A 27,267-nucleotide genomic window follows, 5' to 3' on the forward strand; every position below is an offset into this window, starting at 1 on the left:
ATAGCTTTTCATCTCTGTAATGATGAAACGAATCTACCTAAATCAGGTAGTTCTGCCCATTTTTTATCTGAAAGATGTAATCCAAACTTTTCCGTGCATTTATATAAAATAAACACTAGTAGAAAAACTCAGGTTTTCCAAGATAAAATCTTCAGTGACTGGGCATTCATTGTAGAATCTTCAGAAGTTCACGAATTTATCCTACCTGTCTAAAGAGTGCAACTATATTAACATTTCTATTAGATTTTCTCAAAAGCCATGGTTTTTCTTTTTTTTTTTACTATACCTTTTATCAACTGGGAACAAAGATCTGCCTCAAAACTGGAGATCTTTTTCCTTATCATTTAGATTGAAGACACAGGGATCTGGTAAATTTCTATTGTCCCCTTATCTTCCAGTATTCGTCACTGACTCCACCTATGAACTCATATACGATGCAGTCTTTATGGTAATGAAGAAGTATTTCCTGGAGAAATGTGACTCTACCAGCCCTCTGAACAGGACTTGTTCAGGGATCCTCTCCTCTGGGAAGACGGCATGCTAACACACCTCCATTCCCCAGCTCCTCGGCGGATGCCCCTTGTTTTGCCAGAGCATTCCATAGGAAGCTCTCTTTCTGTATCTTACTACATTTGACTGTCAACCAAAACAAGCTTTATGACCCTGGACAAATGCTTAACCTCTCTCTGCCCTAATTTATCCATGTATAAAAGAGAGAAAATAGAGTCACGTGGTCGCTGGGGCGGGGAAATGGCGGCTCCACGAGAGAGCAGGACTTCGGGGGGAGCAGGGAGCATGGAGGAAGCATTTATGACCTTCTAATTCCCTGATGGCTCAGATGGTAAAAGCGTCTGCCCGCAATGCGGGAGACCCGGGTTCGATCCCTGGGTCAGGAAGATGCCCTGGAGAAGGAAATGGCAATCCACTCCAGTACTCTTGTTTAGAAAATTCCATGGATGGAGGAGCCTGGCAGGCTACAGTTCATGAGGTCGCAAAGAGTCAGACCCTATGGAGTGATTTCACTCACAGTGAGGTGAAACAAACAGAGAAGAGAGATTCAGTTCTAATGTCCAAAAATCAGATTGAAAGACTGACTCGTCCTGGTTCTTCCTACTTCAATTTGAACCCATTTGAGGTTCTTCAGATAGATCCCAAAGTGACAGATGAAGAAATAAAAAAAGAGGTTTCGGCAATTATCCATACTGGTGCATCCTGACAAAAATCAAGATGATGCTGACAGAGCACAAAAGGCTTTGAAGCTGTGGACAAAGCTTACAAGTTGCCACTGGATTGGGAGCAAAAGAAGAGGGCCCTAGATGTAATTCAGGCAGAAAAAGAAGATGTGGAACACACCGTTAAAGAGTGAAAAAAGCAATTAAAGAAGGAAGGAAAGCCTATGAATGTGGAGGAAGATGACCCTGAGCTGTTCAAACAAGCAGTATACAAACAGACCATGCAACTCTTTGCTGAGCTTTCCTTTCCTTAAAAGGAAAGAGAGAGAAGCCAAAGAGATGCATAAAAGGAAGCCAACAACGGTAGGAAGAGACTGAAGCTCAAGCAAAAGCCAAATGAGAAAGGGAGTGGCAGAAAAATGTTTTAGCAAAGTCGAGATGGTAGTGTGGACAGTTGGCGAAACTTCCAAGCAAATACAAAAGGAAAGAAAGAGAAGAGAAACCAGATCTTCCCGAGACCACCAACAGTAAAGATGGAGCAGCGTGAGTGACCGCCAAGGGTCACGGCCACAGAACCTTCCCCAACTGTCTGCCTCCTGCTTTGAAGGACTCATTCTTTCCCCCTGTTTTCACCCCAACATAGAGTAGTTGCTTTCTAGTCCATTTAGTTTTTAATACAGTAATACCAATCAGAGTAGTTCTTTTGTAGGTTGAAATGAGGGGCTCCGTTTAAAAAGAAACCTCCCCCCAGCGCTTACCCCAGACCAACTGGGACTGGAAGGTGCTGCCTTCTCTTCCCACAGCCGGTAACTTCATGGTCTGTATTTCACTGAAGTGTGATGGTTAGAAACGTCATGTGTTGTTTGTGGAAATCATCCAATTAAACACACTGCTGACACTGGTGTTGCCGTGACTTCAGAGACAAGTCTGGTCCACCCTTGCTTCTGGGTGTGGCGTCCTTCGAAGCCCCAGGTGAGATCGGAAGGCAGCGGACACTCAGAGCAGGCACTGGACGCCCTGACGTCCCTGCAGTTTGGCATCTGCTTTCCCATCTGACTGGCCAACCCGCGTGGCACGAGGCTCCAAGCCACCCAACCTGTTCACTCTCCAAAGAGCTAGCCGTCCTCCCTCCCATACCGTGGTATCCTTGCCTATCTGCATTTGTTAGCAGTAATATTCTGTATATGTAATAAATTTTTATTCCCTAAAAAAATAACAGAGAGAATAACAGTACAAACATCACAGGGCTTTTGTATTAATTCGTGAGATGAAGTTAATGCCTAGAAAGCACTTGGAGCAGTTTCCAGCACACAGTAAATGCAACAGAAGTGTTTGCTGTTCTTATAACAATACCTATTTGCATGTCTTTCCTTCTGTCCCATGTTAGCACCTTTAAAATAAGAGATTAGGGCCTTTGTGTCTCCAGGGCCTAGTACTGTGACTGGCAAATAGGAGACGTGAGGTGAATTAACACCATGAATCAACTGGTAAACCAATTTTTATTTCACAAAAAAATGTGGAAACATAGATATTAAAAACAAGCCAAAGCATTATCCTATTTACAATCCACCTTGTTTAAAAATAACCTAAGGAAGTCCATGAACTACAGCCTGCCATTTCAAATATGTATGAAATATGAAATGAAAGAAGTTAAAATTAAGACTAGAATTGCATTGTCAGTACCACTAAAAGGTCATTATCATAAAGGACTTCTTAAGCATTATGTGGCTTAGATACATTGAGACTCTGAGAATTGGTACATTCTCACTCAAAGAGCCTGGAGGCTTGACTTTACCAGGATTCGTTACCATTTCTTCCACAAATCTAGATACCCAGGGAGGAGATGGAAAACCATAATGACAGAGTTCACCTACTTCATCTGTCACACTTCTGCAGTAGGAGAGTAGCGAAGTTGTTGGTGACAGAGGGAATCAACTGAGGCATCCAAAAGAAAGTGCAAATGATTGTGCCTACAAGCTCAAGTCACTCATAAAGCCCTCAGGCCCTCTGAGTTGGGAGGTGCCTTCTCTCAGTCTCCAGTTACAAAGAGCCAGTATTTAGGTTTCATCTTGGGTTTAACATTTCTACAGAACCTCTGATGTGCGATCACAGCGTAGCCCTATTTAAAATTAGCACTATTGGTACTCTAATATTCTGGTTCTTCTCAGATTATCTCTGACACTACTGAAAATGAATCTAGTCACACAACTAGGAGGACCTTCCTCTCTCACTGGTGCGTGAACAGAAGCCACCTTATTCATTAAGATGGAATTTAGTGCAAGTCCATGTTAAAGAAAGTCTGGGAGTGGAAAGTGTTTCACAAAGGAAGAGAAATGTTTACCGTATCCTCCAGGACAATCCAAGTAGAAGTGAAGTCGCTTAGCCGTGTCTGACTCTTTGCGACCCCATGGACAGCAGCCCACCAGGCTCCTTGGTCCATGGGATTTTCCAGGTATGAGTACTGGAGTGGGTTGCCATTTCCTTCTCCAGGGGATCTTCCCAACCCAGGGATCGAACCCAGGTCTCCCTCATTGTAGGCAGACGCTTTACCATCTGAGCTACAGGGAAGTACAGGTTTTAATCCAGGTAGAAACCTACATAAAAAGGGGTGAAGGGTGAAGGGATAGAGGAAAGTCTTTAGTAAACCAAGGTTGTGTCTACTTGCTGGAAGAGGTCCTCACTCCCTTCTACATTTTCCCTCAAGCCACAGAGCAGGACACTTTTTAAGGAAGACTGAAACAACTGACATATCTGGAGAGAAATAAACTCAAGTGTGAACACAGAGAGAAGAAACAAATGATTAATGGACCTCCCTGGTCCACATGCTGGAAACTCTACTGATAATAACAAATTCAGATACAGACACATGAGAAGATATCTGCTTTTCCAAACAACTTCACAGCTAAATGAAATCATTTCAAGCAGTAAATTCTATTCTCCTTTCCCATACAAGCCAGCATTAATATATACAAAAGACTCCCATCAGAGAAAGAGCATTAAGCAGATAACGCATAAAACATACAACATATCTTAATAGTGTGTTTTTCTATAATTAAGTATTAAAGCTTTTTCATTTACTTATTTTAAATGAAAAGATGAAAACTGAGGTTTCAGTCTGACAGAGATTGCATCTGAGGATTAAAACGTCCATGGACATACCTCTTAACTCATCTTTTAATTGCTGCATAAATGGTTGCCTAGGAAACTTCCCAACTAGATGAAGAAGCACAAGTGAACTCTCGTTTCCAAGCTTGCAGGTATGACTCACTATTTTTGCTCCCACAAAGTAGGTCCTCCTGAATTCTGAGAGGTAGATATTTTTGCAACCTGGATAACAATTAAAAAAAGAAGAAGAATTATTTTGAATGTATGTTTTTAACAGGAATAAAAGTTAAGGGCGAGGCCCTATTCCCATCAGGTTTAGAAGAAAAATGTGTATTCTTAAAATACGCCTGTACAATCCATATCAGGTAGTTATGGAAGGTTATTTTTCTGGCAGTATGTTGACAAGACAGTAATTAAACATAATAATGAGAGAGAACAGAGAAAACATTGGAACAAAACCACCACAGAGACATTTGTCAAAGAAGAATCCGGTCAGAGGGGTGTGACCCCGAAGATCACTGAGACCTGCTCCAAGTTCAGGTTCCCTGACAATTCTTGCAAACCTAGCTACATCTGTGCCCAGAACGACACCACGATATCGTTAAACAGAGACGAGAAAACACAGTGCAGATCGCTGCACGCCAAGGGGCAGTAACCTGGGGCAAGGGCACCTCTGAAGGTTCTATTTTAACAAACAGCAGATGTACTGAAGGAGGCTGAAGTAGTAGGTTCAGCCCGCACGTTTCTGAGAAAGGACAGAATCTTACATAAGTACAGGGAATTAGGGCAGAAACGCAGAGCAGAGCCTCAGGGCCAAGGCCGGGTGCAGGTGATTCCCTAGTTGTCACTGCTTCTGATGTCTCGGGCAAAGATGGACTGGGCCTGCGGATGGGGAGGGAGGGAAGACTGGGCCCACCGCCCACGGGAAGGGTCTCCACTCTTTCCTGAGCTCTCCCTCTAGAATCTTTCCATCATCAACTTAACATCATCATCTTCTCTTTTACTGTGGTGAGAACAATTATTATTCAAATTAAAAACCTAAAACTGACTCTTCTGGAGGAAAAGCTATTACTAATTACTATCTCCACCTCCCCCACCGTTGAACCTATTAAAGAAAATCTTCCCAGAACCTGGTCTGGAACAGAACCAAGTTGCCTACTGTGAAATTCACAACATCCTAGTGGAAAGACATCAACAACATTCCAGATAAAATGTTTTCTTTCCTATGCAATTTTTCTAGTGAACCTGGAGAAGATTAAGGTCTATTCTGGGGAACCCACTACCACTTACCCAGTTAGTTGTCAACTATCAGTTAAGAGTCTAGTCTAAGGATTTGCAACCAGACATGCTTTTCACTGATGATTTAATCATTCTTCCTACTAAGAGTGATTCTGAATACACCTACCAGGGGCCTCTTTCCTCTCACTACAAAACTGTTAGCAAAACGCTGGCATGTGCTCATAACTCAACTGTCTGAGGAGCTGTCTTCAACAAACACTAACCTCAAGCAGGTCCTAACACCCTGCAGTTCTAAGCATGTTCCTCAGTCTCTCGATTCTGAAGGCCTTTGAATTGGCAGCAATGTCCCCCAGGAGCACCTCGAGGGCCTGAGATGGCCCCTGGTTCTCGCACTCCTTCCATAACCAAACCCCATCGTCTCCCCCACCTCCCAGCCTCCCAAACCTAGGTCATCTGTCAGTTTTTCCAGAATGTTCTGCCATGAGTGTCTGGACTGCCGGTGCTTCTGTAATCAAGAGCTGTTAGCACACTGCTTTCTATTTATTTCCCCAGACTGTAGGCTTACTGAAGACGGTGCTGGGCTTTTTTATTTCTGTATCCCCCACCTTATCAGGGGCTTCCTGGGTGGCACTGGAGGTAAAGAACCCGCCTGCCAACGTAGAAGACATAAGAGATGCAGGTTCGATCCCTGGGTCAGAAAGATCCTCTGGAGGAGGGCATGGCAACCCACTCCAGTATTCTTGTCTGGAAAATCCCACAGACAGAGGCGCCTGGTGGGATATAGTCCACAGGGTCGCAAAGAGTTGGACATGACTGAAGCGACTTAGCATGCACACCTAATCCGAGCCTGGCTCAAAATGGGCAACTAATGTTTGTTGAATGAATGAATGTAGGAAAGAGATGAAGCTGGAAAAGAATTTACTGCAAGAGCAGTGTATGCAGCTTCAAAACCATCCCTGAGATGCAAACTGGGTCTGGACTGAGGGGGCCTGGGCTCCACCAGGCAGCCCATGAAGCCCCTCCAGCAGACCCGGCTCAGAGCAGGTACACAAGGACCCTGCAGACTGTCTCAGGTCCCCTGGAGAGCACGGCCAGCCCAGCAGGAGGTGGATCAAATGCACCACTCCCTGAAGTTTTGCCACCAGAGGAAAAATAAAGGGGATTTTAGAGGAGAAGTACCTTAAAAAGGAGGGAAATAAAAGATGGAAAGCAATGTCCAAAGACCCTCACAGATGGGACTCTGCTAGGCACAGGAACAAAAAGGTTTAGTTTTTCATGAAAATATGTTATTTAAGTTTTTGAGGTATAAAAGGCCTGCAGAAGAAGCACCAGGAAAACTCAGGGGAAACTTTTTTAACTGCTGGTTGGCTTTCAGATGGGGCGGGAAGGACTTGCAAATGCCTTATAGGGAAGACAGCCTCTGTTCCCTGCCACCTCCTCCAATCTTTCATATCTCTAGAGCTCTTTTCCCAAGAATGAACCCCACCGAGGCCTGGGCATGGTGTGGAGGATAAGGCAGAGGACACTCAGGTACACCTCCTGTGTACCTGCCAGGAGATATCCTTTCATGGAAGACAACTCCCATTCAGTACTCAAATCTGCAAGTGTGAATGAGAGCGGTGGAGTGGATGGCTGCCTCTTGTTTACTGCTGGGGTTTCACAGGTTCCTGGCAGGACAGGGTCAGGGAGTGAAAGGGGTGCAAACACCACTTTGTCCTTGCAGAAGCCATGGCATCGCCCCCAGGGCCCGAGGAAGCAGAGCATGGCCGCCCACTCGAGGCCCTCTGACTGCCCTTGTCAGAGTATACCAACTCCCTACGCTGTGTCATGGCTCTTCAGCTTGGCAGTTTTCCCCCAAATGGTTCACCAGTTATTATCTTTCTGAAGATCATTTCCAGTCTTTAGAATCTGACCTGATGATAACTGCAGCACACATACCTGCCAGAACTGAGCACTAAAAGGACGCCTGACCCTGCGTACCAAGGGCAGGAGAGCCTGCAGCTAATCGGAGTAGGCCCGTGGGTGCAGCAGAAGGTAGCTGGTGGGGGGGTGGAGTGACGCGCTCCTGTCTCCAAAAGTTCTGTAGGGTTTTCATTACCTACTGCAGAAAAAAGACTGGTATAAATCCAGAGATCTTACACTTAATAGGCCTTTGACTGACCTGGGAACAAACTAATTTTTTCTATTCATTTTATAAGGCTCAGCCTTTCTCACTCTTGCACATCTCTACTTAGAAAAGGGGATGAGTAATAGTAAAAACGTGTGGTGGTATGCCGCACAGCACTCACAACTGAGAGAGAGAATGTATGCCGTACGGCCCTCCATTCCACACACACTCTACAGCTTCAAGAGAGGCTTATTATAGAACCCGTGGGAATCCCCCCACATGAATCGAAGACGCTTTTGACTGGCTGAAAGTGGAACTGAGGGGCCAGGGAAAGGACTTCCCCTGCGGTTGATTAAAAACATTATTCTGTTTTTGAGCTGTCATGCCGAGTGACCATGAAGTGAGCAAAATTCTTCTTAAAATGTACTTTTTGAACTTTCCCCTCTAGTACTGGATGTTAAGATGGACTTAAAAGACAAAATCCTCTAACATGCTCAAAAAAACTTCTTAAATGAGTTCACAGTCATAAGAAGAGGGAACACAAAACTCTAATGTTCCGAAAATGCACTTTAACCAGTGCACCTTAATGAAACGTGCGCGCCTGTGGATGAAATTAAGTGTCTGCAAATGTGGACTTGCAAAATTGGTTATTTTCAGCATCATGAAGTTATTACAACGTTTTTTGAAATGCTAGGTTCCCTAAGAGCACATACAATGATGATTTGATGAACAGAAACATAATTTTTATATATTTCATTTTGAGGACATTCCTATTATATGCCAAAACAATAAAACATTCTTCTTTCATTCTTCTTTAGAAATGGACTTGAAGGCAAAATGTAGTCATCTGAATTGAGCTCAAAGGACTAAGCAAATCAAAAAGTCAACATTCATTGGAATTTCACCCCACAAACGACACAACAAGCAATCTGGAAATGTGAACTCCTAAGGTTCCAACGGAGTAGCCCATGTAGTACACGAGTTTAACACATAGGATCCAAAGATTTTTAAATAAAACCAATAAAACAAACAAACAAACACTGGGAGAAACATTGTTTTGGGAAACATTCCTCCCAGGACTTGAGAAACTACAAGTCCTTCTTAGGGCCAGGCAACTTCTATTGATGCTTAAGGCTTTAAACCCAAAGTACAAAAAACAATAGGCATGGTTTAAACACAGGGTCTTTCAAGGCTCAGTGGTAAAGAACCCACCTGCCAATGCAGGAGACTCAGAAGACCTGGGTTCAATCCCCAGGTTGAGAAGATCCCCTGGAGGAGGAAATGGCAACCCACTCCGGCATTCTCGCCTGGAGAATCCCATGGACAAGGAGCCTGGCGGGCTACAGTCCATGCAGTCGCCAAGAGTCAGACAGAACTGAGCACACACGCCAGAGAGATAAGACAATTAACAAACCTCTTACCCTGGGACTATATTCTGCTTACTGACTCGCTTCCAAACGGTAGAGAGCACCCTAACGGGGGAGGGGGAGAACACATTTCCAGGGGAAGAACTTGGCAGACACCACCCTGGTCAGGTGATCAAGGTCAGTACCATCACGTCTCGATGATGGCATGTTCCCTGGACACAAGGTGGTAAGAATGCCACTTCCCCTCCGTGGTCCTCCTCTCAGAACCCCACAACTAGGCTAACAATCAGAAAAACAGGAGAGAAATCTGCACTCAGGGGCGGTCAACAAAACATCTGTCCAGGATTCCTCAAAACTGACATCATCAAAAGCAAGGCAAACCTAAGTAACTGTTACAGACCAGAGGAAATTAAGGAGGCATGACAAGATGGAATGTGACATCCTGGGTGGATCCTGAAACAGGAAAAGGACATTAGGGAAAAACAGTGAAATCTGAATAAACTTTTAGTTAGTACTAAAGTCAGTGGACTTTAGTTAATACTAAGGAACCAATGTTTGTTCCTTAATGCTGACAGATATGATAATGTAAGAGTAAGCAACTGGGTTAATTGGGTGGGGGACGTATGGGAGCTCTGCACTACGCCTGCAACTTTTCTAAAAGTAGTCAAACTTTCAAGAGCTCCGTCCACAACACTGATGCCACGATGCTTTGGGTGGGTGCCGCGCCAACAGGGACAAACACGGGCTGCGACCCCGGCCACTCTGTACGCTGACCGACAGACACTCGGGCCGATCTGGGAGCCTCAGACACCAGGGACCACAGATGGCGTGCATGTGAAACAGGAACAGACATCTCTGAGCGCCTAACACTCTCATCTGAAGTGAAAAATAGGCAATTTTATGCAAGGAAAAAAGACAAAGGCTGAATGGGTTGGCCTGGAGCCATCAGAGCCCTGTGAAAACACATGACAAACCAGCCCCCATCCCTCACTCAGCAAATACTACTGCCAGAATCCAAGCAGGTATGAAAAAGAGCCACAGCCCTCCCTCCCACGTTCTGCAGGCTCTGTGTCCTATTTCCGTATCATAAAAAGGTAAACCTGAGAAGGACAGGCACAGAATTCTTTTAAGGATTTGAGGGAGAAAGGGCATTCAAAGAGTCCTTCGACCCTAGAGCACGTAACCATGTCTCTTCAAGAATCCGTCCAGTCAGCGCACATGTGGCACCGTGTGAGCTGTGATCCCTAGCAAGGAGGCCAGACTCTCGGAAGGGCTGCTCAATATAGAAACACATTTGTCTACAGAATAAACATGTGGCACGATTGTGTTTGCTGCAATGGATTTCTTTAATTGCCTTGAATTTTAATTGAAAGAGAAATCTGGGGATTTATCTTTGCTAACCAAAAAGTTCCAGAATTCAAAAGCTAGATGAATATGCAGTACTCATTGGGCCAGAAAATTAAAATATAAATGATTTTAAAATTTTTTCAGGAAACTAACATACTGTCAATCAAAATCATAACAGTTCTAGAGGGAAAGTGACCGACTGTTTAAAGTTGATCTGAAAGAGAAATGATATAGTAATATCCCAGAAAAATCTGAAAAATAATAACAGTACAGATGATGATGAAGGATCTTGTTCTACCAACTCTAATAATTAAGACAGTATGGTGTAGATCCAGAATCAACAAACAGACCAATGGAAGAGTAACACACCTGAAAATAAAACAAATAGCAAAAATTGCTTCATTTATTCAACCATCTATTGAGGTATGGACACTGCTGATCATTCCTTGATAGTGAAACAAAAAAGGCAAAGTCAAATCAAAAGGACAAAGTATGTGAATGCTGGCCAACCACATGGGGAGAATATAAGCTAAATGTTTTTTTCACATCTTACATGTGAATCTATTCCAGATAAATGTTAATTATAAAACACACCCTAGCATTACATGGATAAAACACAGGTGAATATTTATACATAATTTTGTGATAGGAAAGATGTGAGTTCAAAGATCATCATTGCAAATTGGGTCGATCTAAATGTCAACAGGGGCACAGTTAAGTAAATGGATGGTTATGTAGTTCTTAAATTGTTGATTAAAAAATGTACTTACAAACATGCAAAATGTAGTATTTAGTAAAAAGGCAAGGTATAAAAATTATGTCTGCAGTACAAGTGAAAGTGAGAGTCACTCCGTTGTGTCCAACTCTGAGCAAACCCAACTCTGTAGAAAACTACAGAGTCCATGGAATTTTCCAGGCCAGAATACTGGAGTGGGTGGCCTTTCCCTTCTCTGGCAGATCTTCCCAACCGATAAATCGAACTGGGGTCACCTGCATTGCAGACAGATTCCTTACCAACTGAGCTCTGAGGGAAGCTGTAAAAATGTTTGCAGTAAAAAATACCTAAATATAGATATTAATCCTGACACTGACAGGAAACATTTATTCTAAAAAGATGTCAATTCTTCTCTAATTAATCTATAAAGTCAACGCATGAACTCAATCCAAGGAAGATTTTTTTCATGGAATGTATTCTAAAATGCATATGTTAGAGCAAAAGGGGAAAAGTAGGGATAATTTTAAAGGAGAAGAAAAAAAATTTAAAGGAGAAGGAAAAAGGAGAATCTACTCTACTGGATAAAAAGACACAATAAAGAAATAAAGGCATCATAAAGAAAATGTAGAATTGAAGCAGGGAAAAGAAAGACCTGTATAGATAGAAACTTGATGTGACAAAATGGCATTGCACATCGGTGGAGAAAATATGTACCAATGAATAAATGCTGCTAGGAAAACCGGCTGTCCATGGGAAAATAAAACAAGGTATCCACACTTCAAAATATACACACAATTCCATCTTAGAGAGATTGCAGGTGAACCTAGGAAAAGCAAAACTTCAAAACTTTTAGTAGAAAACAGATGAGACAATTTCTATGCCCTCAACCTAAAAAAATAATTTTTTTCAAATAAGACACAAAGAACCAAAGCCAAAAGGACTGACTAAATTTGACAGCATAAAAGGAAACTCCTGTTCAATAAAAGACATTATTTAAAAAGTGAACAGTCAAGCCCCAAACCAGAAGACAACTGGACATGTATGGACAGAAAAGAATGGGTAAGAAAAATATATAAAGATAGCTTAATAAGAAAACCAATAGGGAAAATGGGCACATGACTGGCAAACACACTTTATAGAAGACATTCAAGTAGCTAATAAATACATACATTCTCCATCTCACTAATAATCAACAAAATTTTTATTAAAACCACAGTGAGATATAATTTCATACCTATCAAACTGACAAAATTAAAATCTCTTTTTGTGAGGATATGAAACAAAGTATAAGCATTGTAGGCAGCAATTTCACTACAGTTACTCAAACTGAAGTTGTGCTCATCCTAAGACCAGGAATTTTCTGGTTATATACCCAGATAAACTAAGTACATATCAGGAGTTACCAAAAATTGCTTACAGCTACATGTCTGAATAGTGAAAAACATTGCAAAATTTAAATCCTTGTCGACAGGAAAATGTATTTTTAAAACGTGACATTTTTAGAAAACAGAACACTGTAAAAACAAATGAAATGAGTGACTATATCTATGGATATTAGCATGAATAAATTTTGAAAACGTAATATTGGGCCAAAAAGGCAAGCGCTGGAGAGGTGCATGCTACGTTCTGAGAGATGCAGACGAGACACTTAGGTCTCCCTTTAGCAATGGAGGGGACTTATTCCCCCAGCTACTGGGAGGGCTGTAGGCTGACCGCCCTCAGCTGAAAACAGTCACCCTGTCAAAGTCAGGTCCCTCTGGGGATGTAGCCTGCATCCAATGACTGGTCAGTGTGCGGCTAAAGATGCTTGGCCCCTCGTCGCAACTTAGGACAATTCCGAAGGGCTGTCCCACCTTCAGAACTCCCTCTGGGATTGACTGAGGCCTTTCCTGTGACTGCACCGCAGCCCAAATTCTCTCTCCAAAATCTTCTTAATAAACTTCCAGCATGTTAACCTCCGCTCAGAGTCTGCTCTCCTTGGAACTCTACTTTCAACAGATACAACTTATATCTTGTTTGAAAACATATAGCACACATGTTAATAAGACCGAAATCAACCAAGTATCTGTTCTAACCACGATGGAACAAACTAGAAATCAGCAGTGGAAGAAAAAATGGAAATTTCACAAGCATGTGGGAATTAGCACAATCTTGAGTGACAAACGGGTCACAGAAGAGATCAAAGGGAAAATTAGCAATATCTTGAGACCAAAAAAAAAGAAAAACAACAAACCAAAATTCATGGGATGCAACAAAATCAACACTAAGAGGGAAGTTTAAAGAGGTGAACACCTACATTAAAAACAAAGAAACTGTTTAAGAGCGCGTGCTCAGTCATGTCCGACTCTTTGCAACCTCGCAGCCAGGCTCAGTCTCTTACTGACTTGGAAAACTCAGCAGTGGCCACAGGACTGAAAAAAATCAGTTTTCATTCCATTCCCAAAGAAAGGCAAAGCCAAAGAATGTTCAAACTACCGCTTAGTTGCACTCATCTCACATGCTAGCAAAGTAATGCTCAAAATTCTCCAAGTCAGGCTTCAACAGTACATGAACCGAGAACTTCAAGATGTTCAACCTGGATTTAGAAAAACTACAGGAATTAGAGATCAAATTGCCAACGTCCACTGGATCACAGAAAAAGCAAGAGAGTTCCAGAAAAACATCTACTTCTGCATTATTGACTATGCCAAAGCCTTTGACTGTGTGGATCACAGCAAACTGTGGAAAATTCTTAAAGAGTTAGGAATACCAGATCACCTTACCTGCCTCCTGAGAAATCTGTATGCAGGTCAAGAAGCAACAGTTAGAACCGGACATGGAACAACAGACTGGTTCCAAACTGGGAAAGGAGTACGTCAAGGCTGTATACTGTCACCCTGCTTGTTTAACTTATATGCACAGTATGTCACACAAAACACCAGGCTAGATGAAGCACAACCTGGAATCTAGACTGCCAGGAGAAATATCAATAACCTCAGATAAGCAGATGACACCACCCTATGGCAGAAAGTGAAGAAGAACTAAAGAGCCTCTTGAAAGTGAAAGAGGAGAGTGAAGAAAATGGCTTAAAACTTAGTATTAAAAAAACTAAGATCATGGCATCCAGGCCCATCAGTTCAGTTCAGTCGCTCAGTTGTGTCCGACTCTTTGCAACCCCATGAATCACAGCATGTCAGGCCTCCCTGTCCATCACCAATTCCCAGAGTTTACCAGTCCCATCACTTCATGGGAAGTAGAGGAGGAAACATGAGAAACAGAGACAGACTTTATTTTCTGGGCTCCAAAATTATGAAGATGGTGACTGCAGCCATGAAATTAAAAGACAACGCTTGCTCCTTGGAAGAAAAGCTATGAGCAACCTAGACAGCATACTAAAAAGCAAAGACATTACTTTGTCAACAAAGATCCGTTAAGTCAAGGCTATGGTTTTTCCAGTGGTCATGTATGGATGTGAGAGTTGGACTATAAAGAAACCTGAGTGCCGAAGAATTGATGCTTTTGAACTGTGGTGTTGGAGAAGACTGTCTTGAGAGTCCCTTGGACAGCAGGGAGATCGAACCAGTCCATCCTAAAGGAGATCAGTCCTGGGCGTTCATTGGAAGGACTGATGCTGAAGCTGAAACTCCAATACCCTGGCCACCTGATGTGAAGAGATGACTCATTTGAAAAGACCCTGATGCTGGGAAAGATTGAGGGCAGGACGAGAAGGGGACGACAGAGGATGAGATGGTTTGATGGCATCACCGGCTCAATGGACATGGGTTTGGGTAGACTCCAGCAGTTGGTGATGGATAGGGAGGCCTGGTGTGCTCCGGCTCATAGGGTCACAAAGAGTCAGACACGACTGAGTGACTGAACTGAACTGAACTGGCCAGGGTCCTCTCTCTGTGGAATTTTCCAGGCAAGAATTCTGGAGTGGGTTGCCATTTCCTACTCCATTCCCCATCCAGAGATTGAACCCACATCTCTTGTGTCTCCTGGATTGGAAGGCTGATTCTTTACCACTGGTGCCACCTGGGAAGCCCACATTAAAAAGGAAGAAAGATCCCATATAAACAAGCTAATTTTACACCTCAGGGAACAAGAAAAAGAAGAACGAACTAAGCCCAAATTTGGCAGAAGGAAGGAAATAATAAAGATTAGAGCAGAAATAAAATAGTGAGTAGAAAAACAACAGGAAAAAACTACCAAAACTAAGAGTTGACATTTTTTTAAAAAAACAGCAAAACTGACAAATATTTAGCTAGACTAAGGAAAAGAGGAAACTCAAAATCAGAAATGAAAGAGGAAACATAACTCATGCCATAGAAACAGAAGAATGTAAGAGGCTACTATGAGTAATTATATATCAACAAATTGGATAATCTAGACGAAACAGAAAAATGCCTAGAAACATACAACCCACCAAGACCAAATCATGAAGAAAGAGAAAATATGAACAGAGTGGTAAAGAGGCTGAATCAGGAGTCAAAAACTCCCCAACAAAGAAAAGCACAGGACCAGTGGTCACTGGTGAATTCTATCAAATAGTTAAAGAAATACTGTGGCTCACAATAAACTGTGGAAAATTCTTCAAGAGATGGGAATACCAGACCACCTGACCTGCCTCTTGAGAGACCTGTATGCAGGTCAGGAAGCAGCAGTTAGAACTGGACACGGAACAACAGACTGCTTCCAAGCAGGAAAAGGAATATGTCAAGGCTGTATATTGTCACCCTGCTTATTTAACTTATATGCAGAGTACATCATGAGAAACGCTGGGCTGGAAGAAGAACAAGCTGGAACCAAGATTGTCGGGAGAAATATCAATAACCTCAGATGTGCAGATGACACCACCCTTATTGCAGAAAGTAAAGAGGAACTAAAAAGTCTCTTGATGAAAGTGAAAGAGGAGAGTGAAAAAGTTGGCTTAAAGCTCAATATTCAGAAAACTAAGATCATGGCATCCGGTCTCAGCACTTCACGGCAAATAGATGGGGAAACAGTGGAAACAGTGGCTGAATTTATTTTTGGGGGCTCCAAAATCACAGCAGATGGTGATTGCAGCCATGAAATTAAAAGACGCTTACTCCTTGGAAAGAAAGTTATGACCAACCTAGATAGCATATTAAAAAGCAGAGACATTACTTTGCCAACAAAGGTCTGTCTAGTCAAGGCTGTGGTTTTTCCAGTGGTCATGTATGGATGTGAGAATTGGGACTATAAAGAAAGCTGAGCGCTGAAGAATTGATGCCTTTGAACTGTGGTGTTGGAGAAGACCCTTGAGAATCCCTTGGACTGCAAGGAGATCCAACCAGTCCATCCTAAAGGAGATCAGTCCTGGGTGTTCATTGGAAGGACTGATGCTGAAGCTGAAACTCCAATACCCTGGCCACCTGATGCGAAGAGCTGACTCATTTGAAAAGACCCTGATGCTGGGAAAGATTTAGGGCAGGAGGGAAGGGGATGACAGAGGATAAGATGGTTGAATGGCATCACCAACTCAGTGAACATGGATTTGGGTGGACTCCGGGAGTTGGTGATTTGACAGGGAGGCCTGGTGTGCTGCAGTTCATGGGGTCGCAAAGAGTCGGACACAACTGAGCGACTGAACTGAACTGAAAGCTAATTCTTCTCAAACTGGTCCTGGCATAGAGATAGACACGTAGACTGGAACAGAAGAGAGAACACAGAAATAAATCCATGACTATAAGGTCTTCAATAAGGGCACAGAATACACAAAACGGAAAAACACAATCTCTTCAATAAACAAAGTTGAAGAAACTGGATATCCACAAGCAAAGAATGAAGCTGGACCCTTATCTTATGCCACATAGAAAAGTTGACTCAAAATGGTTTCAAAACTTAAACATTAAGACCCAAAACTGTAAAACTCCTAGGAGAAAACACAGGGGAAAAGCTTCATGACACTGGGCTTGCAACAAAAGCAAAAATAGATAAATATCTGTACATTAAACAAAAAAGCTTTTGCAGAACAAAGACAAGAATCTAACAGAGTGAAAAGGGAAATATCTGATAAAGGGTTAATATCCATGATGTCAATATTATTGCAGCTACAGCTCAATTAGCATAAATAAATATATACACAGATAAATAAATAAATAACGAAATGATTAAAAATGAGCAAGGACTTGAATTGGCTTTCCCCCAAAGAAGACCTACACATGGCCAACAGAAATATGAAAAGATGCTCAACATCACTAACCATCAGGGAAATGCAAATACACAATGAGATGTCACCTCACACCTGTTAGAATAGCTGTTATTAAAAACACACACACCCTCATACAAATAAGTGTTGGCAAGGATGTGAAGAAACTGAAACCCTTGTGCACTGTTGGTAGGAATGTAAAATTCTACATCTGGTATGGAAGACAGTACAGAGGTTCCTTAAAATATTAAAAATAGTACCACCATATGATCCAGCAATTATACTCTGGATATTTATCCAAAACAACTGAAATTAGGATGTCAAAGAGGTATTTGCACTCCCAACACTTTAATTCTATAACATTCCTTATGCATTCTTTGTATGCCTGAAATATTCCATAATTTTTAAAAGTAACTTTAAAGGAACAGCTTGCCCCTGTATCAGCTATTCTCTACCTTCACTTTTTTTTTTTACACCAAAATAAAGAAGATAGATGACCTTCATGTGGACAAGAGGTTATCACAGGTGCTCCCACATCTTGAAACAAGACCAAATTTCACCGTGGAAGCAAAGAAAATAGAAATACAGAGCTCTTTTTTTCTTTTACATTCTTTCTTTTTAAATTGAGCAATCTCAAAAGTATTTACAAGTTTGTTAACTCCTTGTGATGTACAAGGAAGGATCATTTGAAATTGGCCACTGCACAGATAAAGTGCATGACTTCTACAGTAACTGCACCTCTCTTTCTCCTGCTCAAGAAATTATCAAACTTCAAATGAAAAAGAAAGTATAAGACTAGCTTTGCTTTTATTACATTTCAAACTCAATGGCGCCATAGTTTGAACCTGGGCAGTCTGACTCTGAACTTAAAACACTGTTTATTACTATGAACAACCCCCAGAAAAAACTTCTAAAAGTGGGATTCAGAGTAAAAGGAGATGCCAACAGATTTTGCTTTCTAGATTCAGAACATTTTCCAATATGAAAAGTGTAAAAAGCATAATTACAGTTATGTAAAACAAACATGATTTTTGTATTTATAATAAAAATAATAGCAAAATAAAAGGGTTACCTGGATGACTTAATCAAAGAGCATATTCACGTGAAATACATAGCTGAGATGAAAGTATTTCCCCACACCTACCAGAATAATGGCACAACTGCCTGTGACACTGTGTTCAGCTCTGATCTTGTGAATTTTAAAAATTTGGTATATTAAAATTTGTTCCACATCCCTAGGGTTGGTTCACAGAACAATGTTTTTCCTTGCCCCTATCCAACTTTCTGAGCTACGTGTGACAGCAAAGTATCAAGAAAGTCAGTAACTTAAAGGAAAAAGGTGCATGGAGGGAGGCAGGATGAAAAACTCACATTTTCCTAATTTGGGGCAGATTTGATACATATCCAAGGCACTGAAATCAAACAATCCAATTTATCTTTCACAGTTCTCAGTCCTGTCCAGCTCCTTGAGAACCCACAGACTGTAGCCCACCAGGCTCCTCTGTCCATGGGATTCTCCAAGCAAGAACACTGGAGTGGGTTGCCATTCTCTTCTCCAGGGAATCTTACCAACTCAGGGATCGAACTCTGGTCTCCTGCATTGCAGGCTGATTCTCTATCATCTGAGCCACCAGGGAAGACCTGTTATCTTCAATCACATTAATTATTCAGGATCACTACTAAGCAACTAAACTTTGGATTCTATATTTGTTTGATATAAAAGATTTATAGAGAGTTTCAAAGAAGGAGGAAAAAGATCAAAATTCTCAGATACAGGCAAAAAAGAGGGGGGGTGTTGTTGACTGGCAGCAGAAATCTCCAATGATCTATGTCAGCAAAAGCTTCCATAACTTAAAGGAATCTTATTCACAACCCCTCCCTTTATATCATTTTATGTTTCAACAATCTCTTTCCTGACACTATCAAAAAACCTTTTTCTTTCCATTTTCCTAGCAATCTACTTGTCCCTAACTTCTCAGCCACATCTTGGAAAAGAGTTGTGACCTCAGCTCAGGCTGGCGACGACACAGGCACGCCCTCTTGTGGCACAAAAGGAAACTGCCTGTTTACACTGGCACTCGCGCCCAAGAGATTATTTCTGAATTAAACAGCACTAGAACATGTACCTCATGGTCTGCATTTTACAGACGAGACAAACAGCCTAACTGAGGTCAAGAAACTTACTTCATCAAGGTACATCAAGCAGGAGGACATTTAAAGCAGGATCTGACCACATATTATTGAAAGATAAGTCGGAAGCAAAAAAGATCTTCACGACCCAGATAATCATGATGGTGTGATCACTCACCTAGAGCCAGACATCCTGGACTGTGAAATCAAGTGGGCCTTAGAAAGCATCACTACGAACAAAGCTAGTGGAGGTGATGGAATTCCAGTTGAGCTATTTCAAATCCTGAAAGATGATGCTGTGAAAGTGCTGCACTCAATATGCCAGCAAATTTGGATAACTCAGTAGTGGCCACAGGACTGGAAAATGTCAGTTTTCATTCCAACCCCAAAGAAAGGCAATGTCAAAGAATGCTCAAACTGCCGCACAATTGCATTCATCTCACACACTAGTAAAGTAATGCTCAAAATTCTCCAAGTCAGGCTCATGTGAACCATGAACTTCCAGATGTTCAAGCTGGTTTTAGAAAAGGCAGAGGAACCAGAGATCAAATTGCCAACATCCTCTGGAACATAGAAAAAGCAAGAGACTTCCAGAAAAACATCTATTTCTGCTTTATTGACTATGCCAAAGCCTCTGACTGTATGGATCACAATAAACTGTGGAAAATTCTTCAAGAGATGGGAATACCAGACCACCTGACCTGCCTCTTGAGAAACCTGTATGCAGATCAGGAAGCAACTGTTAGAACTGGACATGGAACAACAGACTGGTTCCAAACAGGAAAAGGAGTACATCAAGGCTGTATATGGTCACCCTGCTTATTTAACTTATATGCAGAGTACATCATGAGAAACACTGGGCTGGAACAAGAACAAGCTGGAATCAAGATTGCCGGGAGAAATATCAATAACCTCAGATGTGCAGATGACACCACCCTTATTGCAGAAAGTGAAGAGGAACTAAAAAGCCTCTTGATGAAAGTGAAAGAGGAGAGTGAAAAAGTTGGCTTAAAGCTCAATATTCAGAAAACTAAGATCATGGCATCTGGTCCCATCACTTCATGGGAAATAGATGGGGAAACAGTGGGAACAGTGGCTGAATTTATTTTTTGGGGCTCCAAAATCACAGCAGATGGTGACTGCAGTCATGAAATTAAAAGACTCCTTGGGAAGAAAGTTCCTACCTAGATAGAATATTTAAAAGTAGAGACAAAGGTCCAACCAAGGTCCGTCTAGTCAAGGCTATGGTTTTTCCAGTAGTCATGTATGGATGTGAGAGTTGGATGGTGAAGAAAGCTGAGCGCCAAAGAATTGATGCTTTTGAACTGTAGTGTTGAAGAAGACTCTTGAGAGTCCTTTGGACTCCAAGAAGATCCAACCAGTCAACCCTAAAGGATATCAGTCCTGGGTGTTCACTGGAAGTACTGATGCTGAAGCTGAAACTCCAATACTTTGGCCACCTCATGGGAAGAGTTGACTCATTGGAAAAGACCCTGACGCTGGGAAGGATTGGGGGCAGGAGGAGAAGGGGACGACAGAGGATGAGATGGCTGGATGGCATCACTGACTTGATGGACATGGGTTTGGGTAGACTCCGGGAGTTGGTCATGGTCAGGGAGGCCTGGTGTGCTGCGATTCATGAGGTTGCAAAGAGTCGGACACAACTAAGCGACTGAACTGAACTGGAGTCGGAAGCAATGGGTAAAACCTAATTTTAAGTTTTACTGTTTTGACACAGATTCAAAATATTGCTTTACATAGTATTTTTGGTTTAATGTAATATACTCATGATCAATAAAAAATAAAAGAAAGTGAATAGTGAGCAAAAATTTTCAGAAGAATTAGAGGAGTCATTTTCCAAATTATTTTTCAGTATTTTCAAAAAGTATAAAAATAAAAGTATTACCTTCTGTATTTATTTGTTGGAGCTTCACAGGTGGCGCAGTGGTAAAGAGTCTGCCTGCCACTGCAAGAGACGCAGGAGACACAGGTTTGATCCCTGAGTTGGGAAGATCCCCTGGTGGGGGGGAAATGGCAACACATTCCAGTATTCTTGCCTGGGAAATCCCATGGCCAGAGGAGCCTGGCGGGCTCAAAGAGTTGGGATCAAAAGAGTTGGACACGACTGAGCGATTGAACACACATGCACATTTGTTACCAGTGTACTTCTTTCAAAAGAGGGACAAGGCAGAAATAATTAGAATTTAAAAACAATGAACTGTCATCATTTACGTGCTAATGTCAATGGATATGAATAAGAGTTTATGCTTTGTGTTAATGACATGTCAAAAAATTTTAAACCTGCTGATTTTTAAATACCTTTATTAAGTAATTAGCAATCCTTATCACAAATTAATATGATTAAAAGTACCTCTTTTACAGGGCTATTTTAAAAGTTAAATGAGCTAATACATATATAAGATGGATATATCTTTTCTAAAATTTACCTTTTTAATCTTCCTTATACCAAAGAAGTATAAAGAATGTACTTTATAAGTGATAAAAATGCAGAGACAAGAAGTCAAGTGGAATTGCTAAGTTCTTAAACCTGACTGGCTTTCATGTCAGAGGACATCTCCACTCTGTAACTACCCTAAAGCTCTTATCAGTGATTTCACCTGTAAACACGAGTCCTACCACAGCTCGAGATGCTGCACAAACACAGACCCCCAAGACCACGTCGGTTTTCACTTTCCTCCCTACTGCTCCGTGTGAGTTCTTCTCCCAGAACACAGACGGGTCAAAGAGGGACATCTTTAAAGTTCCGTCAAGTGTATGCAAATAGCTACACTCCTCTGATAAAACCTCTAGAGTGATTTCTTGGTTTCCCAAACCAACAAAGAAAACAAATAAACTTCCTAGGTGTCTTCTGTTTCCACCTCAGTGAATGGTATCACCACTTGAGATGGCCATGGCCAAAGTTGAACTCAACCTTGATGCCACTTTCTCTATTCTTCAGATTCAGCCAGCCACAAACTCACATCACTCAGACTCACTGCATCTCTTGACCCTATTCTCTCTTCTTTATACTCCCATGTCGCAGTTTTATGGTCCCCCCAACCTGGCTAACAGTCAAGTCCTATTCATCCTCCAAATCTCAGCAATCTACATTCCCTGCTCCAAAGCTTCCTGGAACAAAGCCTCTCTGAACTCCCCTGCCTCCTCCCCATGGAGGCCGGTTGTGTATCATCAGGTCTCCACCCTCAATTCCATGTGTCTTTTATCCTTGCCGACATGTCTTATCTTTGATGTGCATGACAAATATGAGTCCCTTAAACCTTTGTTGAATAAAGGATTTGCTTTGAGGGGAGAAAAGAAAAAGAAAACTTTGGTTAAATAACTGGTATTTTATCTGGGAAAATGGCTGAATGAATATTAGGCAAATAATTGGTTGTTTACAGGACAGATTTTTTTGTGTTTGAATATTCCTGCCTGGAGAATCCCATGGATAGAGGAACCTGGTGGGCTACAGTCCACAGGGGTGCAAAGAATCAGACCTGACTGAAGCAACCTAGCACACATGCACACAGGCTGAATCACAGGCAAGATGTTCTGGAGTTGCTGACTGTTTCATTAAAATCAGGTCATTTTCTAATTTTATCTGAGGATGCAAAATTCAATGTCCCTGGAGATACCTATTCCTAGGCTGGTGCAGACATGGCCAGACCCTGCTCCAGGGGGTTCTCTTGGTTGCACTTTACCTCTCATCCTCAAGGATCTTATGTCCAGATTTCCTGCTGTCTCCACATATGTGGGGCTGAGGGTAGGTGGGTGGGCACCTAAGGCCTAGAAGGGTGTGCCTCTCTGTATCTAAAAAATACAGAGGTATTAAGCTGTCACCCATTTCCTTCACGAAGAACTGAGAGGTGGAGGTTAACCTACACTTCTGAACTACTGTGCACGAATATAGTATCAATCTAAGAAACTACCATTTCTTCCAGCCAGAGGGTGCTAACAGTTGTTCAGCACAAAACCAATCATTCTAAACCAATGTTTACGTGTAAGCGAAATGCAGCTGCTACTAACACTAAACCCTAGGAAAGGCAACTAATAATGATTTGTTTCACCTTTAGAATCCAAAAAACATCTGACACAAAAATTAATTCAACAGGTCTCACCAAGTATTCCAAAGCAACATAGTACAATGAAATCCGCAATACTGTCTTGTTTCTTGAACAGTTCTCTTAATGAGGATTTAAAAATTTGACTGGCCATCCATTTTTTAATGGCTTTATTAAGGTGTAATTTATATACCATGAAAGTAATCCATTTTAACAATACAATCAGATGAGCTTTAGTAAGTTATACATAGATAGCTGCATGACTGTCAACAAAAATACTTGCATCATCCCAACAGTTCCCTTCTACCTGTTCACAGCCAGCCTCTACTCCCCCTCTGACCCCAGGCAATCACTGATCTGATCTTTGATTTTTTCTTTTCTAAAAATTTCATATAAATAGCACATTACAACATATAGTCCTTTGTTTCTGGCTTCTGCTAACTGGCATGTTTTTGAGGTTCATTCATGTTATACTAGTGAAAGAATTAGGAGTTTGTTATTTTTCTTGGCTGAGTAATATTCCATTGTACAGTCATCACACATTTTGCTTATCCATTCACCAGATGATGAATTTGGATTCTTTGTGAATTGTCTATAGAATCTTTTGGATTGTCTACTGTGAATCTGCTATGAATATATGCTTGATTCTTGAATGGACACAATTTTTTTTACAACCTTACTGGGGTGTTATTGATATACAATAAATCACACAAAGTTAAACTATACAATTTGATGAATTTTGATGTATGTATACACCCCTGAAACTATTATGCATAATCAAGATAATGAGTACATACATCACCCCAATGTTTCTTTGTGCTCCTCCTTTGGGAATCCTTTTCTCCTTCCTCCTGCCAAGCCATCCTCAGGCAACCATGGATCTGCTGTCACTATAGATTAGTTTCCATTTTCTAGCATTTCAATTAAATGGTGCTTTGAGGGGGGAATCTGCTTTTTTTATAGAGCATACTCATCCTGAGATTCCCCATGCCATTGCATATATGAAGAGTCTACTCCTTTTCATTGTTGACTTGCATTCCAGTGCATGGATTTATCTATTCATCTGCTGGTGGACAGTTACATTATTTCTACTTCTTGGCAACCACAAATAAAGCTTCCATGAACACTGTATACAAGTCTTTGTCTGGACATATGCTGTTATTTCTCCTGACGGCATATCTGTAAGAATGGAATTGCTGGTCACATGTTAAGTGTATGTTGAACTTTTAAAGAAACTGCCAAACTCTTCTTGAACATGGTTGTACCATTTCATATTACCACCAGCAGCATGTAAAGATTCTGGCTTATCCACCTCTTTGCCAATGCATCCACTGTCAGGTTTTAATTTTAGTCATTATAGTGGGTGTGCAGCAATACCTCATTAAGGCTTTAATTTGCATGTCCCCAATGACTAATGATGTTGAAACGCTTTTCATGTTTATGTGCCATTCATCTATCTTTCTAGTGAAATGTCTCTTCAAATTTTTGTACATATTTAAATCGGATTGTTGTCTTTTGATTGAATTTTAAGAGTTCTTTATTTTTTTCCTGCATGGGCTGTGGTTAGTTGCTCAGTTGTGTCTGACTCTTTGTGACCCCATGGACAGGCTCCACTGTCTCCAGGGGATCTTCCCAACCCAGGGATCGGACGCAGGTCTCCCGCACTGCAGGTAGATTCTTTACCGTCTGAGCCACCAGGGAAGCCCAAGAATACTGGAGTGGGCAGTCTATCCCTTCTCCAGGGAATCTTTCCAACCCAGAATAGAACTGAGGTTTCCTGCAATGCAGGTGGATTCTTTACCAGCTGAGCTACCAGGAAAGCCCCCTTTTCCTATATACTAATCCTTTATCAGACTTATGTTTTGTGAATATTTTTTCCTAGTATGTGGCTTGATTTTTCATTTTCTTAAGACTGGTATCTTCTGAAGAGCAAAACTTTAATTGTGATGAAATCCAATTTACCATTTTTTCTTTTATACTTCATGCTTTTTATATCCTACTGACTAAATCTTTGTCTAACCCAAGACACAAGACTTCCAGATACATTTACTTCTTTACATGTGGGTCTGTGATCCATTTTAAGTTGATTTTTGTGTATGTTGTAAGGTACAAGTCAAGGTACATTTTACTTCATGAGGAAATCCAATTGTTACTATTTGTTGACGAGACGATGTTCTCCCTATAGGATTACCTTAGTACCTTTGCTGAAAAGCAACGGACCACATATGTATCTTATTTCTGGATATTTTGCTCCACTGATCTATATGTTCATCCATATGTAAATACTACACTGTTTTTATTACTATAGCTTTATGGTAAGTTTTGAAAAGAGGCAGTGTAAGTTTTCCAACTTTTTTCTTTCTTTTTTCAACTTTCTTCTTTTTTTAAAGTTACTCTGACAGATATTCTAGATCTTCTCCATTTCCGATAGATTTTAGAATTTGTTTGCCAACTTCTATAAATACATTTCTACAAAAAGTCTGTCTGAGACTTTGGCAATGACTTTGTTGAACCTCCAGATCAATTTGGAGAAGACTGCCACATCACCTACATTAAATCCTCCAACCTATAAACATAGTATATATTTCGACTTACTGAGGGATACTTCTATTTCTCTCAACAAAAGTTTGTAGTTTTCAATATGCAGGACTTACAGTTCTCTTGTTAAATTTATTCCAAAGCATTTTGGTCTTTGGAATGCTACTATGAAATGACGGACTTGTGTTTTCTTGGAGTATCATATAAACAGAATCATACAATACGTGACCTTTTGTGACTGTCTTTTTTCACTTAGCATGTTTTCAAGGTTCACACTTGTAGCATGTATCAGCTCTTTGCTCATTTTTACTGCCCAATAGTATTATGGATGTACTTCATTTTATTCATCCAGTCATCAGCTAACAGTCTTAGATTTCTAAGAGTTGATGGTTCTTTTAGTAAGCTGCTTGAACTTAAACTGTAGAATCTATCTCCCCCCATGAAGTGTAGCTTCTGATGTCTTTGCTTCGTTTTTAGAATCTGTAATTCTTACTTGTTTTCTGGCCTGCTTCCCTAGAGATCACCTGTGAGCCTGCACAGACAGCACTGCTGCTCACATGATGTGCCCATTCATCTCCCTCTCTCTGCACCACTCACTCCACTCCAATCAAGCATCTCGCCTCCAACCATTTAAACAAGCCAGACACACTCTTGCCTCAAGGTCTTAGCATCCGTTATCCCCTCTACCTGGAACACTCTTCCCCCAAATATCCACAGGGCTCTTTGTCTTGCCTCCTTTGGGTCTTTGTTCAAGCAGAGCCTATCTAGCGAGGCCTTCCCTGACACTCTGTTTACAACTGAACCCTTCCCTTGCATTTCTTCCAAAGCATCTATTATCTTCAAACAGATTATATATTTTACTTATTTATGTTTTCATTCTGGTTTCACTAATGGAATGCTAACTCCATGAAGGCAGGAAGTTTTGTTTATTTTTTCATACTGTAACACCAGTACCTAGAAGACTGTCTGGCACATAGCAGGTACTCAGCAAATACTTGATTGAATCAAAGAATCATATTCTTAAAACAATGTAGATTTGTATTAATTGATCCATACACAGCCCAGAAGGTTCAAAGCTAAAAGAATGCTGATTAATGGATGACTAAGCATGTTGACTATATACAGGCCAGTTCTATCTATTGGAAATATAATGCAAAAGCACAAGTAAGCTATAATTGTCTAGTAGCTACATTAAAAATAAGTAAAAGAAAACAAGTGAAATTAATTTTAATGTTTTGTTCCACCCAATATATCCAAAATATTATCATTTAAACATGTGATTCATACAAAAATTACTAATAAAATATTTTCAGTCTTTTTTTTTCACACTAAGTT

The 27,267-nt window shown here is 41.1% G+C and overlaps 1 protein-coding gene and 1 pseudogene across 1 annotated transcript in view; one reads left to right on the forward strand and one right to left on the reverse strand.

Moving 5' to 3' along the window:
* LOC136170342 (uncharacterized) overlaps nt 1-27,267 on the reverse strand; it is an 83,883-nt gene that overhangs the window by 327 nt on the left and 56,289 nt on the right. Inside the window, exon 6 of the mRNA XM_065938495.1 lies at nt 4,332-4,499. The gene's annotated coding sequence lies outside the window, so the exon portion shown is untranslated. The remainder of the gene's footprint in view (nt 1-4,331; nt 4,500-27,267) is intronic.
* Nucleotides 751-1,723, forward strand: LOC136170458 (dnaJ homolog subfamily C member 8-like; annotated as a pseudogene).

Source organism: Muntiacus reevesi, chromosome 6 (assembly GCF_963930625.1).
Source record: "Muntiacus reevesi chromosome 6, mMunRee1.1, whole genome shotgun sequence".
Taxonomy (NCBI): domain Eukaryota; kingdom Metazoa; phylum Chordata; class Mammalia; order Artiodactyla; family Cervidae; genus Muntiacus; species Muntiacus reevesi.